Raw genomic sequence first — 16,741 nt, 5'->3', positions numbered from 1 at the left:
TATCATTCCGTACAAATTACATCGCTCTTATATATATACATACACATATCCTGAGATAACCATAAAATCTACTTTTCCCCCTCGCATGACCTCCCTGTTACCACTCCTACCTCCCCTAAATAATTAAAAACTTTTACCTCATCATCAGGTCATCAATTAATTTAGGAATTAGAAATTAAGGGTCTTCAACTCTAAAGTTGTTCAGATATTCTAGGCTTCTAGAGGTAAAAAGTACGCCTACTTAAAACCTAATTACCACCGAGAGAAAACTAATTTTCCTAAGTGCTTGTGTGCTTAAATTCTGTCAAGATTTCTCAAGATAAAACCTTTAGTACTCGTGAACCTAGGCTATCTTACTCGTACTTATTAAAGAATATTTGTATGCAAATTGCATGGTCCAATTATAGGTGGAAACTTATATTTTTCATATGTATTGCATGTCAAATCATATAGCTCGCATGTTTATGTCAAAACACACATTTACACACAGTCATGTACATATACACGCATGCTAGACAAAAACGGTATGTTATAAGGCATTCCACTATGCATATGTACAATATTATTAATTACAAGCAATCTGCATATAAGTGCCAATACTTGTTATGTGATCATCCGCCGTTATCCATGGAATACAAAATAAAGATCCTAATTCTATTGTCTCCCCAGAATTTATTTACCCCATAAAAAGCAAGAGTCTTCCTCCTAATTACTTACAATCTTTTCCTCATAATCTAATTTTCACTATTTAACTAATTATTATATGATTTATGACATTCCTGAATTTATATAGTTCGATTATGCCACGATATTAAGTACGTGAAATTAATTGTTAATCATGCACTAGACTAACATGTGGAATAATACATATGTGTGCTTTATGATTTCCATTGGACTAGTTATTATTTAAGACTTAAAATAGGGTCACATGCCTTCACACTCCATTCCCATAGACTTATGAAATTGGATGTTTAGCATAATTACGATTGAACACATATAGGCATGCCAACTTGCAGGTTTCGCATATAACATAAATAGTTAATTATCGTACATGTTACGCTTGTTGTTTTGTAACTGTGAATATTTGGTATAATCTGCTAAGCACAAAGATTAGACATAGATCCTACATATATGGCATCTAGGCTCACAATATACTACACTACATATTAAACGTCTGCATCGACTCATAAATGAGGTTCGCCTGTGTTGATATATGTGCATATATACTTTATAATAATTATGTGGCTATCCGAGTCTGCACCCGCATAGTATTTGCCTCTCATTTAGGAACATAAATAATTATACGATCGGCACAACTTGTGATCCTATATGTTAAATCATTATAAAATAATTAAATAAAGATCATGCCATGTGTAAAACTTCTATGTTATGTACTAGTCACCCATAAAACTTACATATTGTGTGTTGCATATTCGTGACCTTGTTATTTGGTGCATTTTGCCAGCACAATAGTCAGGCACAAACCCAGTGGATCTATATGTGTATGTGTATATACTTCCCATATAATACTTTCCTTATAAACTACTATATAAATTCGGGCTCTTTACCCCAAAAAGATTTCCATGCTTCGGGGACGAAGCTTCTTGTAGAGGGGGAGAGTGTAACACCCCGTGTTACGGCCTTTAATCCCGTATTAATTATTTAATTAATTCCATTAATAATAATTACAAAGGATTTAATTTGATTAGAAATCCCTTTAATTAATTAATGTGGTCCACCACAGATCGTGGACCCTCGCCTAAACTAGAGTCATAAGCCTTTTTTTTTTTTTAAGAGAAATAATTTTATTAGTTATATTTTCTTTATTTTAAAAATTCTTTTTTTTTTAAAAAAAAAAAAAAACTTTATTAATAAAATGGCCGAAGCCAATACAAAGAGGGCTTAGGCCCCACATGGCCTAAACCCTAAAACTAAACTAAGAAATGTAAAGTAGAATAAAATAAGATTACATAAAGAGGCCCCGGGGCTCTAGTATGCATGCCCCAAGTCCTATGCTAGCTATCACTAACTAAACGTAGGCAGGAATATGATTAAACAAATAAATAGACTGAGAAGCTGCTCCAAATACGCGCAGCCCAACTGCCTCACAGCCCATCATGTAGTACCAAAGCTCAAATAGCGAGGATAGATGCCTTGCGTGTGACAAACATGGCCCCTCCCAGCCAGTTGCACTACAGCGACTACACACCATAATGCCGCCTAGCCGGGCTGCACCACAATTGTAACACCTCCCGGAGCGCCATTGGCTGCCCTGTAGAACCAGACATGCCATACAACAGATAGTACCAATAGCACGCTGGTCTAAGTCAAGATATACAGCTAACAATGGCACGCAGGCCTAAGTCAAGATACAAAGCTTAGTGGCACGCAGGCCTAAGACAAAGGTACAAGGTAGATCCCAGGCCAAAATCGATCAACGCAGCGCAAGGCAGCCAATAGCAGAACCCCCGATCAGCACCAGCACGAACCAGAACCAACCCTAACGGGATTAGCTACTATGGGCCAGCAGCAAGCCTGGACTACCGCCAACGGATTTGAAAAACACCTACCCGGCCACCGTTCAGCCCGGGCTACGATGTAATTTTTACCGCTTGCATCGGCGTTGAGACCTGGTCTTTCCCAAAGATGCCTGCAAAGGCGAAACCAAAACAGCCCAGGACCAGTTCATGCCTCCGAGGCCAAAGAAACAGCACCTGCAAAAATAGAAACAAGATAGAACAACCAAGCATCCTGTTCCCATGACCCAACTTAATTCTACCTCGGGTGAGTGTTTAAGGTTATAATAGGCTGACGCGAACAAAAAATAAACCATAGCCCGTCCCCCCCGGAGTCCAGAAGGAACTCAGCTACTATTGGCCAGCAGCAAGCCTGACCAGGTCAACGGATTTGAAAATCCTGCCCGGCACACCGTTCAGCCCGGACTAGGGTGCCCTGTTGTATCGCCAGCACCTTACGTTGAGACTCAGCGCTGCAAGCAGGGCCTCACGGCCTCCCAAGAACCTCACACACTCACTATTTTGAGCTCCCATCCACTCTTTCTTTTCCTTTCCAACTCTCATTTTCTTTCCCTCCAATTCTTTTACACTCCAATTCTTTTCACTCTATTTCTTTTCAATCGTTTCTCATTTTCTCAAATCCATTTTCTTTTTTCTTTTCATTTTCTTTTCCTTTTCATTTTTCCATCTCTCTTTCTCTCTTTTTTTTTTCTTATTTTCCCTTCTTTCTTTTTCTTCTTTCTCTTTTTTCTGTTTTTCCTTTTTTCCATATTTCCATCTGAACGAGCAAAAGTACAAGTACAATCAGGGGGGATCATCAATATCAAAAAACACATAGGGCACATCATCATGTATCAGCAAGGCACGGACCCTACGTGGCAGATCATTGAGGCTCCGAAAGATGGCCTCCCCCGGCCTATCCATCGCCCAGTCAACTAGTGCCTGTGCAGGCATATTGGCCCTAGACGGGCACACAGCAGCAGTAACCACTCCACGGGAACACAAGAAACGGAGTCTGGTCACCACATCATCTAGAAGCCACGGCGGACGAGCAGAGATGTCAACGTAGCTGGCCAACTCCGCCCAAGTGGACTCTATATCAATCAAAGTAGTTCCCCCGGCCATGCACCATTCCAGGCAAGAGAAAAGGACCCGGAACATGCCCCGGGCGTGCTCCCCGTGGCCAGACCACGCAACCCCGTAACAAAAGCCACCCTCCTGGTTGCGCACCACTGCCGCAGCCCCCTCAGCCGCCGAAGAGCGAGAAAGATTGATCTTTAACGCCCCGGCAACCAGGGGAGACCACCTGACCGTCCTAATAACACGCCTCGGCACATGTGCCTCCAAGTATGCCACAATAGTCCTCCAGTTAGAGGGCAGGATATGCTGCATGGGCCAACGCCTAAACAGACATTCCGCCACCCCCTTTGCCACCCCATGCATCACCCGTGCAACGCTGGGTGTGTCTCGGCCGTACATGCACCCATTACGGTGCTTCCACAGCTCCCACAACACCAGATACGGCAACCTGCTAACAACAAAAGACAAAAGAGGGTTACGCGCCCCCGCCCGACCCCATCCTGCAATCAAAATCCTAAGACTCCGGTGTCGCAAGTAGAGGCCGAGGGACGCCAAAACATATTTCCAAACAGCTCTTGCTGTTTCCCCAGAATAAAAGATGTGATCAATAGACTCGGGGACCGGGGCTGGACAACACCGACACCTCGAGACGATCGCATGACCGAAACGGGCCAAAATGTCATCCGTGGGAAGCCGCCCTCAGAACACCCTCAAAGCTAGGAAGGACACTTTAAAAGGAAGGTGCTTGCGCCAACACTTAGCTAAGAGCGGGTCCGGTGCAGTGGGCAAAGCAGGCCTAAGAAAGGCCTTAGCAGAGGAATAAGAAAACATACCGTCGGACGCCACGGTCCAGAGTGGGATATCACGCGGGCCCTGCCCCAAGCGGGACAGGTCCGCCCTAATCCCTGCATATACCAAGTCATCGTGGTCTGTCAAATCAAGCTCGCCATCCCGCACATAGTCTAGAAGTAACTCCCTGGAGTAGGATACCCCCCGGTGTGGATAAAGCCTGCCAAGTGGGCCCAGCCCCGACCAGTTGTCCCACCAGAGATTAACCCGGCCTTGGAACAACCGCCAAGTGAGAACCCCCTCAACCTCATCACGCACCGCCAGCATCCTCTTCCAGGTGTGCGAATCTCTATTAGAAATAAAGAAAGTATACCTTTACTATTCAGATTATGGTTAGGATTCTCTTTAATTAATAAATATGGTCCACCATCGACCATGGACCCTTATCCCTAAAACAAGTCCTTAATCCTATAAGGAATAGAATTAGTAAACCCATACCATTCAGACCCTAATAAGGAATAGAATTAGTAAACCCATACCATATATATATATATATATATATATATATATATATATATATATATATATATATATATATATATATATATATATATATATATAAGGACATAGGAGGCACCTAGAAGTCACACCACAATAGATATCACTACACAAGAATTCCCAAGGGACGCCCCACCACCAAGCTTAGGGAGATCAAAACGAATGAAAATCTTAGGGAAGAACCTTAATAGCCAAGGGATGATTAATTAAGGCTAAGAGGTAACCCATGTCTTAACAAAACCTATTTTCTTTGCTATAATCTCCTTCCTTGGCTCCTTCTCTATGCTTGTGTCTCGATGAATCATTTATGGTATTGATGTTATGATCTTGATAATTGGTGAGATGATTTTATGTGGGATCTTGATGATCCTGATGATGATAAGAGGTTCTTGATAATTTTGTGATGTTCTTGATAAATCTTGATGTTTCTAGATGTTAAAAGATGAACAATGATCTTGATGATTTAAATATGATTAGAGCCCTAGGATGAATCGTGAAATTCGTATTGTGATATTCTTGATATAATTGGGTGGGAATTCGCATGTTCGGGGGTTGATTATACTTAGAAATCATGATAGGATGTGTGTTATATGATTCTTACTTTTGATCCGTTAATTGTCTACGTGGTGTCACCAATTACGTTTAAAAGCGTCTAAGCATGGTTTCGGGTTCCACGAAGGATCCCGGGACGTTTATTTTGATAAAGAGTCAGTGGGGGGTAGGTGGGGGTAGGGGACCCGCCACCTACCCGCTGCCCGAAATACGACGCCACCGACAGCGGGCAGACGACTGCCCACCGGGCACCTGCTGCCCGGAGGTTTATCGCCGGCGGGCAGCCGGCGGGTGATCCTCCACCCACCGGCTACCCACTGGAACTTACCCCACTTGGGTCTTCGACTTCCCCGTTTGATGTTTTCCCGGCCCTCGTGGTGTCCCGATGGACTCCGTTTATCGTGCCTAAGTCTAGTTGATGTTTCGGGTACCGTTCGTAGGATAAATAAGTCTTATATATCGCATGCTAGTCGAATTGGTATCTGGTTGGCCTAGGTGGAAGAAGTATGAACCCCTTAGGATTAATCCTCGTATGTGGATGACCACGCATAGGTTTCATTATACGTTTTTCTCCCTTTCCCCAATGTGTTAATGTGAGGTTGCATGTGCTTGCTATGTGTTATGTGTGCATGATACCCCAATTTGGTTGCGATCAAATTGGTTATTCCTGAGCTGCGGTTCAGAAGCTGGCTGCGGTCAGAATTACACTCTTGGGCTGCGGTCCACCGTTTGGTTGCGATCAAACGTTTTACATGAGCTGCGGTTCATATTCCTGGCTGCGGTCAGATGATCACTCTTGGGCTGCGGTCCACAGTTTGGTTGCGATCAAACATTATGATGAGCTGCGGTTCATCGGTCGGTTTCGATCGACCCCTTCGGGTTGCGATACAAGGTAGGGTGCTGCGGGGCCGTGTCAGAGCTATATGCGCTGACCCTCATGTATGGGCATGCGATTGGTCCTGTGGCACCACCAAAGTGTGCTTGTGTGATGAGATGCGAATTGAATGATGATATGAATGAGATAAAGTGAATCTGTGACCGTAGGATATATGCTAGTATCTTTATATGCTTGGTTATAACTGTTGAATGTGCTTATCCCTATCTGTCGAGTCTATTCCTATTTTGAAACTAGAGTTTCCTAGGATATATCTTCCTGCTTCAAAATGACTTTTCTTATATATACCTAATTTAGTTCTCGATTATAGTATTTTTTTTTCTTTCTTTTAATTTAGTACTAAACAACTTTTTGTGCTTAATTAGGTACTCCACTTTGATGATTTTACACAATTGAATCATCTGTTAAAATAGAGCACATTATTGTAAAATGAAATTGTAGTATAATTAAAATGATACTTTAGTATTGCTAAAATGAAACCAGTGTGCTTGAAAAAATGAAACTAAAATCCAGAATCATACAATAACATATATTGTCAAATGACCTGAAGTCCATTTAAAATAATACATCAATATTATTGTAATTAAACTAGTGTGTGTGGAAAATTAAACAAAAAATAGAGATCAAGCAATAATGTATATTATCAAATGAAACTATTGTATAATTAAAATGATACTTTATTATTGCTATAATGAAATTAGTGTGGAGGAAAAATGAAACTAAAAAACATATCAATAATATTGTCAAATGAAACTGAAGTGTAATTAAAAGAGTTAATACCCAGTTTGGTCCTCCAACTATTAGCTAATACTCGATTTAGTCCCAAAGTATTAAAAGTACCCAATTTAGTTCTCTTACTTTTAAAATCGCATCCAATGTGGGTCCTCCGTTAGAATTTCCGTCTATCCACTGTTATTTTGATGGCATAAGCGTCATTTTAGTTGAGGCCAAACCCGTTTCTTCCTTTGCTTGCCGCTGCTCAGCTGCCGAACGACCACCTGCTGCGCCGGAGCACGTCGGAGATGTATATGTTTCTAGAAACGGTAGAAAGAGAACAAAAATTGGGAAAAATCGTAATTGAAGACGTAGGGGCGATGATCGGCGTAGTCGCAACCGTAGACGAGGTCAAATGTCAACTGTTACGAAATCTATGGTTGTCATTGGCCCTCCCGAAATCTGTAAGCTTTTTCGATCCATTTTTGCATAACAACGACGGCATAGTTGAGCTCTAAGATTTCACCGGAACTCTAATGTCGCCGGTGAGTACCATATGCGGCGGCATGCTTTTCTAGTTCCATTACCAATTAGGGCTAGCACGGACTAACGGACTCAAGCAAAACGTCCTCCCTGAGACGTTCCGTTGTATTCTGGATTTTCCACCGCTTCTCCAACTAAGAGCATCCCTGGCAATGCACGTCTCCCTCCGCATCAAACATTCCTCGATCGCAATGGCGGCATGCTCTCCGCCTCCCTCCAATCGTTGATTCTTCTACAGAAAATGTACAGTTTTTCTTCTTCCGACGACTGGTGAGAATTGAGGAAAACCACGACCAAGACGAAGATGACGTCACCATACAAGGGTCACCGGAATTACATACTATAGGATCCGAATCCGGCTTCTCCAATTAGGATCTAAATAGATTGTAAAACATAGAAAATTTGTAATTCTTCTTCTTGCTATACTCGTTCCCCTCAACTATCTTCCGGTTAGGGCCGACATGCGGAGTAAAGTAGAATCTCTGGTCTGAAAAACCGCTCTGGTCAGACGTAACCAGCGGCACCAGCAGATCGACAAGCAGGCGACAGGGGCGTGTTCCGGTGCCCCTCTCTATAACGGTGGATGGATGGAAATTGTAACGGAAGACCAAATTGGGTATGATTTTACAAGTCAGAGGACTTAATTAGGTACTTTTAATAGTATGGGACTAAATTAGGCATTACCTAAGAGTCGAGGGACCAAAATAGCTCTAAAAAGGGTGATTAACTCACCTTTATGCTTCACTAATTTTGAGAATATAATTCAATGTGAAAAGGCTTTCAAATATTAACACTCATTCTACAGATTATTATATTGGTGTTTTTTGAAGAAGTGATCTCGCTGGAATAGACAGACTGGATCAAGGTCAATAGTTTTAGTATATGAAGTAGAATATGGCATGCACGTTCCAATCCTAAGGGAGATGTTTTGAAGGTTGTAGTTAGTTGTAGTGGCTAGTGGCCGTGTGTATACAAACTCCCTGTAAAACCTTGGTGAACATCTAGTGGATTGGGCTGATGTGAGTTGCCCCGCAGACGTAGGAGGTTTTGCTCCGAACTGCGTCATCAATATCTGCGTACCTGGTTTTTATTTCTTGTCTTCAATTTGTTGTTTCATTCTTCGAAATGACATAATTAATTGGTACGGTAGTTCATATTTTTAAAACCAAGTAGAACTTTAAGACATAACTTGCATTCAAGATTCACGACGTTATTTCAGCAATCCATCCTAGAGAAACAGTTTACAATGAGAAAATAAAAATGAAAGACATAAGAATGAAGGATTTTAATTTCCTAAAAAAAACAAACAGAATCCATAGAATATAATAGAGGACTAAGACCAATATTTCAATATGAAGGAATGGTAATAGGACATCATCACAAATAACAAGTCTGCTTCCATACATCACTTTATATTCTTGGATAGATTTTCTTTGCAGATTCCACGAGGGAAGAATAACAATTTTCTAGCACTATTAGTTGCAGTGTATAGATATTTTCAACCTTCAAAAAAAAAAGTATAGATATTTTCAAAATCACCTGGAATTTTTTTTTTGGGGTATACCTAGAGTTCTACCGTCGGACACAGTGACTAATTCCCTCGCTTGTTTCAAGTCCTAGCAAACTTTTAGGATTAGGCACTATAGGACTGGGAAATTTTCATGAGTTGCTTTCCAGTATTGTAGATTTGAGTCTGCAATAAGCAAGAACTTTAAACACCCAAACTTGCTGCCATCTTCAAGTTTCCACATTGGACTGCTAAAGGCAAATTTTGTTAGCTTGAGATCCTCGAGGTTTGGCAACCTTTCAATAATGTACATCAGTACATGTCCTCCCATGGAAGAAAAGTCCCACTAAGTGTCAACCTTTTGAGATTTTTTGGAAGATCAGTTGGTAAATAAAAGCAGACACTGACCACTTTAAATTTTAACTTAATTTCTAGAGTGAATCCAGATGGATAAGGCTGTCAAAAGCATTACTTGGCAGCTCATTGTCAATGAGAACCCATAGTTTCTTCAACTTTGGAATTGTTGTAAAGTCTATTGTTGTTGGGTCTTGGCCTTTAACTGTTGACCTTCTTTCATGCACAAGACATGAAAAAGATCATTAAGCTTACATGACTTGATTTTGCCATCATAGTTTTGATTGCTAACTTGTACTAGATTTCAATCAACAAGATTGTACAAACAACTCTCTGCCACTTCTTCCAAACTTTTATCCTCCTCTTCCATTAAAAATCCCTCGGTAACCCATAAATTTATCAATTTATTCACAGGAATATCAATGCCCATTGGAAAAACTCCCAAATCAGTGAAACAAACATTCAAGTGACTTAGCAAATGGTTGTTTTTCTTCAAAGAAAGCATACTTAAAAGCTCATTATCATGGTCGAATGAGCTGATTATCTTTTCAAAATCACTAAGCCACAATTGCAATGACTTGTTGACATGGACGCTTTTCGTTTACGGTTCTCTTTTATGTAGCGTCGTCAAAAGATTAAGATGTGCATGGGTCGTGTATGGAAAGAGGTAGAAAGAGTTAAAACGGGGAGTGAGAACCACCCCGAGTGTCGTACTCAAGGAGTTCTAAATTGGAAGTGTTGAGTGAGTGATTTGGTAGGGATTTTTGAGCTTGTAGGTTCTTGGGTCAAGGAGTTGCATTATCAAGAGGGTTGGTCACGAAAATTAAGCAATAAAACATTAACAAAGATGAAATGAAAGAGAAAACCGGGTTCGAATTGTGTGCGAAGAATATTGTGTGTTCGACTAAGCTAAAGGTGAAGTGGTAGGTTGATGGTGCGGCTCTAGTCAACAGAGACGGGTGTTAATGCGTAGCCTTACCGGTCTAAACGCCTCCTGCAGATAGAGATGCCACCCAGGTGTGCACTTCTTTTATGAGGCAAATAAGCAAACATCTTGCCTACACCCCTTTCCGGGCCACCATCCTACCGGATTTAGGGCGGGAAATGGAAGAGAAAGGATGCTAGGGTTGTGTCTCAATCTCTTGACAACACCACTCTTCCTAGATCTACAAGCATGTGGTGCGCACGCACATACAAGAGTCATTACAAGCATTCCTCTTCCAACAAGACATACAAGCCACAAATTCAACCACCACAACAATCACAAATCAAAACAAGTCAAACATCACAAATACAATCTACACAACAATCCTCACCCCTAGGAATTTAGCCAAGAATTGTAAAGATCAAGATCAAGCAAATAAGAGATAGATGAAACGTAAGATTAAGCAATAAAGAGTAGAGATTAGATTTCACCAAATCCAAGCAAGATTTCATCAATAGAGTGTAGGAAATGTAGATCCAAGCTATCATTCACTTGAATTCTTCCAACCTCCTTACAAATCTAATTAAATATTGGTTATTCTTCCAACCTCCTTACAAATCTAATTAAATATTGGTTAAACCCTAGAAAGAAAAATAGAAATGAACTACCTAGATCTAAAACTACCCTAAGAAAACTTCTCTCTAAAAATTGGTCTCTTCCAACGAATCTCATTTTTTTGCCTTAAATACTAACTTTTGGTTCGGCACCCTATTCACGCACGGCGTCACGCCGTGACGCCGGCGTGAATAAGGAATAATCCCTTCCGCCCAATGCTTTGTCCGGCTTCTCTATTTCTGGTTTACTTGGTCTTCACGCCGTGAGGGGGGGGGGGATGGGAAGTAATTCCCATTCTGTCCTTCTCTCGTGCGTAGTCCTTGTGTGTTCGGTCCTCGTTCGCGCCCCTTTCTCGGCCATGATCATTTTATCATTCTCTACCACTTTTTCTGTGCACAAATACCTGAAAACATATAAAATAAAATCGGGAAGGTATTTCCATACTAAATTGCATTTTAAGGATTTTCTACTCCAAAGCACAAGACTCTTATATGAAAATACGCACAAAACTCCTATAAAAGGCTCCTAAAAACTAGCATATTTTGAGGCATATCACAAGTTTCCACACTTTAGTTTGCTTGTCCTAAGCAATTTCACAATTAAGAACTGATAATCTCAAGATTTGCTTTTGAAACAAAAACTTTTGGTGCACCACATGCCTCTTTTAAAGAACACGTGCTAGACAAGCATAAGAATAGAATCCCTTGAATAATTTCAAAAATGTGTAAATCATGTACCCGTCAACAACTCTTGGAATATTTGACAAAATTTTCCCCTTAAGAAGGTAAAAACATTTAAACAAAACAAGGTGACTCACTTTATACACCACTAGTCAAGCATGCAATCCAAGGTGGGGAATTCACCTCTCATTTTACAAAGGCCTATAGCCGAGCCACACTAGTGGGAACGATGTGCACAACCCAACTGCCGTCCAACCTTATATCGCCAAGGTCCTGTACAAAAGTTAAGTGAAAGGTTTGGTATAGACCGCTCACCGACTTTAAGCCAATGTCCAGTCTCCTCCGGCACAGAGCTCTGTGTTTTAACCCGGGGAGACTTTTCATGGTCCCGACTTAAGCGTTGGTTCTCACCTGCCTCCACCCTTATGCCAAAGATTGATTCCCCGCGACATAGATCTCTATGTTTTAGCCTGGAGGAATCTTTCGTGATCCCGACATAAGCAATGGCTCCCTCTTTTCACTCATATATTTTTTCCTCTTTTTTTTCGTTGGGCAGCCATTTTTGGTCTTGCCTTTTTCTCTTGTAATCCCCTTCTTCTTTCACTCATACTTTTTCATTTGGAATTTTTTTCAATTTTAACCACAAGGCTCACCTTTTGCTCCATACCTCACCAAAAGATTAATCATTTCCGACCTTGCATTATTATCTTTAATTTCTACGGTTGGAAGGTGCACACTCCCACTTCGAGGGATCGTTTACTACGGTCTAAACAAAATATGAGGTGAACTATCAAATAAGCATGCAACAAATGTAACCCTAGTTGGGTTCTATACAATCCTTAAGGTGTAAGAGAAGTAATTTTCAAAGATATTCCAAAAATTTAGCTGAATAAGGAATCATAAAACACATTTCCAAAATAATGCAACCAATTCTACTCTTTTCTAGTCATATGCACTATCTAATGATCAACACATGGTATGCCAAAAATTTTCAAATTTAAGCACAACGTGCGTCCTTTCCACACATTAGAACAACATCGTCCTCGATGTTCATTACTGTGGATGCAAGGGTGGGAACTAGAACGGGCAGGTAAAACATAGTTTCCCTTTCCACACTTTAGAAACGTAGTGTGGGATGTCCTTGATTGTTCACAAACCCAAAAACTAAGCCTAAGGAGATTGTCCCTTTCCACACTTTAGGAATAGGCAATGGGACTCAAGGGACAACAAAGCGTGCAAAAGATTAAGTCTAGCTACTAGCACAGGAAAGTACTTTTCCACACTTTAAAAACAAAAACTGGGGTAAAGATAAAGGATTAGAGAAAAGAAACCTCCTTCATTGTAGGAGATATTCCTCAATCTTGTCATTAAGAGTCTTTGCGCCAGCCTTGCTATGGACAACACAAATTGGCAATGAAAGCGTTAGTGGCAAATGTTCAAAGCGGCTAAATAAACTGTAAGAATAGCACAACATTCTTACTGTTCCTGTTAAACACAATAGCTGGGCATACAGATAGATAGGCAAAAATGATTGATAAGAGGAAGTTCAAAATAATCATTTAGAGATAGTTAAGCTAATAAACTGAAAATAGAAATGTAGTTAAACGTGAAAAAGCAAGAAAGTAAAAGTACTCAAGTCGGCACCCCACGCATAGGGTACCTAAAGTTCTAAAATCCGAGAACCACAGTCAGATCAAGAATTCCAGAGTCAAATAAGCTCATGAACACAAGGAAACCCTTCAGACATTTGGAGGATCATTGCTCGGGTCCTGGGGTAGCTGGGGAAAATAGGCGATGAAGCGTGAATCCACATAGGTCTAGAAGCTGTCAAAGCGCGCATCAATATGGGACTGGAGACTGTCGAACCTGGTATCCACATGGGTCTGGAGGGCATCCCAACGAGCATCATTCCTCTTCGTCTGCTCAATACGTAGGTTGTACTGGAAACGGCGTAGTGTCGCCCAATCAACAACCTCCCCATATTGTTCTGGGATGTCATCATCGGCACCTGGTTCTTACGGTGCCTCCTCCTTGACTTGGACTCCCTGGTGTGCTACTACCCCAGCGTGCTCGAGATCAAGTCTCGTTAGAGGTTCCATTTTTGCCTTTACCAACTCGCGCCCTAGTGTTTTGTCCAATCCTAGTCCCTGACATAATTAGGTGAGGAATGGGCCAATGAAAATATTCACTGATTTGGTATGACTCTACGTCGCTAACCATTTTCTAGCAGCTAAACCCATATTGATATACTCCCCACGGTCCATGCTTCACAGAAAGAACAGATTAGTGCGATCGGAATCTCGCTCGGGATGTCTGCCCAGAGAAACGGCGGCACATGTTCGGGAGATGGTTTATCTAGATTATAGATGGAGTTGCGCACTCGTCGATCAGATTGGAGTTGGAAGAGTCAGGTCTGCCATCGCCCGCTTAGCGAGCCCTTAACTATTATGAGCGGTAATCGGATACATGTATGGCGATGCTCTGGAATTATTACGTGATGAATGTCTAAAACTAATGATTTTTCCTTGTGCATTTTAATATTTTTGCTTGTTACTCATTATATTATAGAGTCATTTTGGTCACTTATGAATTTATTGCGTGTGTTAGGTGATTTGAAAAAGAAATGGTTTTTTGAAGCATTCTATGAAGTATTTGAACAAGTTTTTGGTGTCACCTTAACACGAGGATACTTTTGGTTAACCAAAGTGATGATGTTTAGAGTTTAACACGTTTTGGGATGGATCATGGCGTGACCTGAGGCAGAGGATAGCACTTAAGTGATCACCGACACAATCGAAGGCGTACCCGGCTAGCCGCGTCGTGTCCACACCCGTAGTTACCAGGCAAAATTCACTGCATGGCCGTGGCCACGGCTGTGATCGCCAGGCAGTGTATTCTGCCTGGTGGCTACGGTTGTGGTCACCAGGCAGTGTATTCTGCCTGGTGGCCACAGGTGTGGCCACAGCCGTGGCCACTGGGTAGATGTTTCTGCCTTGTGACCACGGGTGTGGCCAAATCCCTGTTTTTTCTTGCAGCGCGATTTGGCTCTTTTTAAAGGGAACTTTTCCACCCTTTAAGAAACTTTTCATTTCTCTTTCACTCTATAACTAGGGTTAACTTTAGAATAGCTTAGATAGGTGTAGATTGGTTGTTTCTTTCCATTTCCAAGCTCAAGAACGTTGCAAATCTTGGATTTCAAGGCATTAATAGAGAAGTGTTCTTTTTATCTCTTCTCATTACTTTTAATCTATGCTTTCAATTTCTCTTTTAATATTGTGTTTCTATTGTTATATTATGAGTAGTTAAGTGTTTTGGGACTAGGATTTGGTTTGATTTCTTGCTATTGATGCCTATTTGAGTTGTATTGCATAAAGGGGATTATTTGGGTGCTCTAGGGTTAGTTGTGTGATTTGGGTTTGTTGTGAATTTGTGTATAATTGTTGGATCTCAATTATATGCTTGATTTGGAGTGTGTTTGTTGCTACGAGAGTAGAGCTTGTACACTAGCCACACATTCACACACTTATTGCCCCATACGAGAGTATTTCGGGTATTAAGGAGAGTTTATGCCTTGTGTTCTTGCTTGGGCAACCTTGGGTTGAATTGCCACGACAGTGGAGTTTAAGGTGAGGTTGCAAGTCCAAATAGCTACGAGAGTGGTATTTGGACACTTTTGTGCATCTCACTTACCGTATGCCTTGATTTAATTCCCTAATCTTTAGTATAATATTTGGCATCTTAGCTTGAATCAACCAAGTCCCGGTCCTTTGTTTTACTTGTCCTTTTTTTATTAACCTAATCATATCAAACCATCTCCTTATCGATAGGTCTAGCTTCTAAAAGAATAGTTTTAGCTTGTGCTTAACTCCGCTTTGCATCAATTCCTAACATTACAAGAGCCATCTCCAATGGAACGATATCTTAACACTGTACTATAATTTGATACTTGATGGATGCGTGGAAAATGTCCTCATCAAATTTGGCGCCGTTGCCGGGGATGGCTTGGTTTTGATTGTTTTGTGGTAGTTAACATTAGTGAATGACTATTCTAGGAGACTAGACCATTTTTTTTCTTTGTTTTAATTTTATTTTACTTTTCTTACCTTTTGCTCTAGTTTTCTTTGCTTGAAGGGGCATCTTTGAACTTATATGCACACAAGATCCAAAGGAGTTGGAGGTTTGCAACCACTTGACTTGGAAATTGAGAGAGGTGTCAAGCAAAGGAGAAAAGAACATCGTGCCATTCTTCAACAACAAAGAGTAGCCATGGAGAGCACAAGCCAAGGAGTTACATGTGATACTCCTGAACAAGAAGGGGAACACCATGTTCCAAATCCTCAAAATGATCCTAGGAGGGTTCCGATTCAAAATGACTATCAACAAGTCCCTATTGAAGAACATGCTCGTATTCCTTCTCAAGTGCCTAGTCCTCGACATCAAGGGATGCCTCAACAAGGCTTTCAACCTCATGAAATTCCACCTCTCGGAGATGCACCACAAGGGAATCATCCTCATGCTCCACCGCCATACCATTATCCATATCCACCTCCCCCTCCTTATCACTATGGATACTATTATCCACCGAGACCACCACCACAACCTCAAGTGCCCCCGAGCTCAAATGCCACAACCTAGAGGTCCCCAACAAAGGAGGAGATTGCTTGATTATGTTGCGGGGGATATTGATGAGGAGGATGGTATCTACTATCCGGGAGTGGAAGCGAATAACTTTGAAATAGCCGGCAATGATTTCCTTGTTTTCTAATAATCAATTTGGAGGCTCAAAGAGTGAAGATCCTACAAGTCACATGAGGCAATTTCTAAGGTTTTGCAAGACCTTGAAGATTAATGGAGTTTCAGTTGATGCCATCCGATTGAAGTTGTTCCCATTCTCACTTAGAGATGATGCACAAGTGTGGCTTGATTCTCATCCTGCCGATCATTTCCAAACTTGGGACCAACTTCATCATGAGTTTATGAGAGATTTTTATCCACCATCAAAAGCTTCAAGGT

At 41.2% G+C, this 16,741-nt stretch overlaps 1 long non-coding RNA gene across 1 annotated transcript; it reads left to right on the top strand.

Moving 5' to 3' along the window:
• Nucleotides 1–818: 818 nt before the first annotated feature.
• On the top strand, nt 819–15,969 carry LOC109169496. Its single transcript, XR_002052230.1, has 3 exons — nt 819–831; nt 10,418–10,423; nt 15,889–15,969. It is a non-coding gene; the product is annotated as an uncharacterized LOC109169496 (long non-coding RNA).
• Nucleotides 15,970–16,741: the final 772 nt, after the last annotated feature.

This window comes from Ipomoea nil, unplaced genomic scaffold (assembly GCF_001879475.1).
Source record: "Ipomoea nil cultivar Tokyo-kokei standard unplaced genomic scaffold, Asagao_1.1 scaffold3314, whole genome shotgun sequence".
NCBI classification, from domain to species: domain Eukaryota; kingdom Viridiplantae; phylum Streptophyta; class Magnoliopsida; order Solanales; family Convolvulaceae; genus Ipomoea; species Ipomoea nil.
This window is presented reverse-complemented; position numbering and strand designations above follow the sequence as displayed.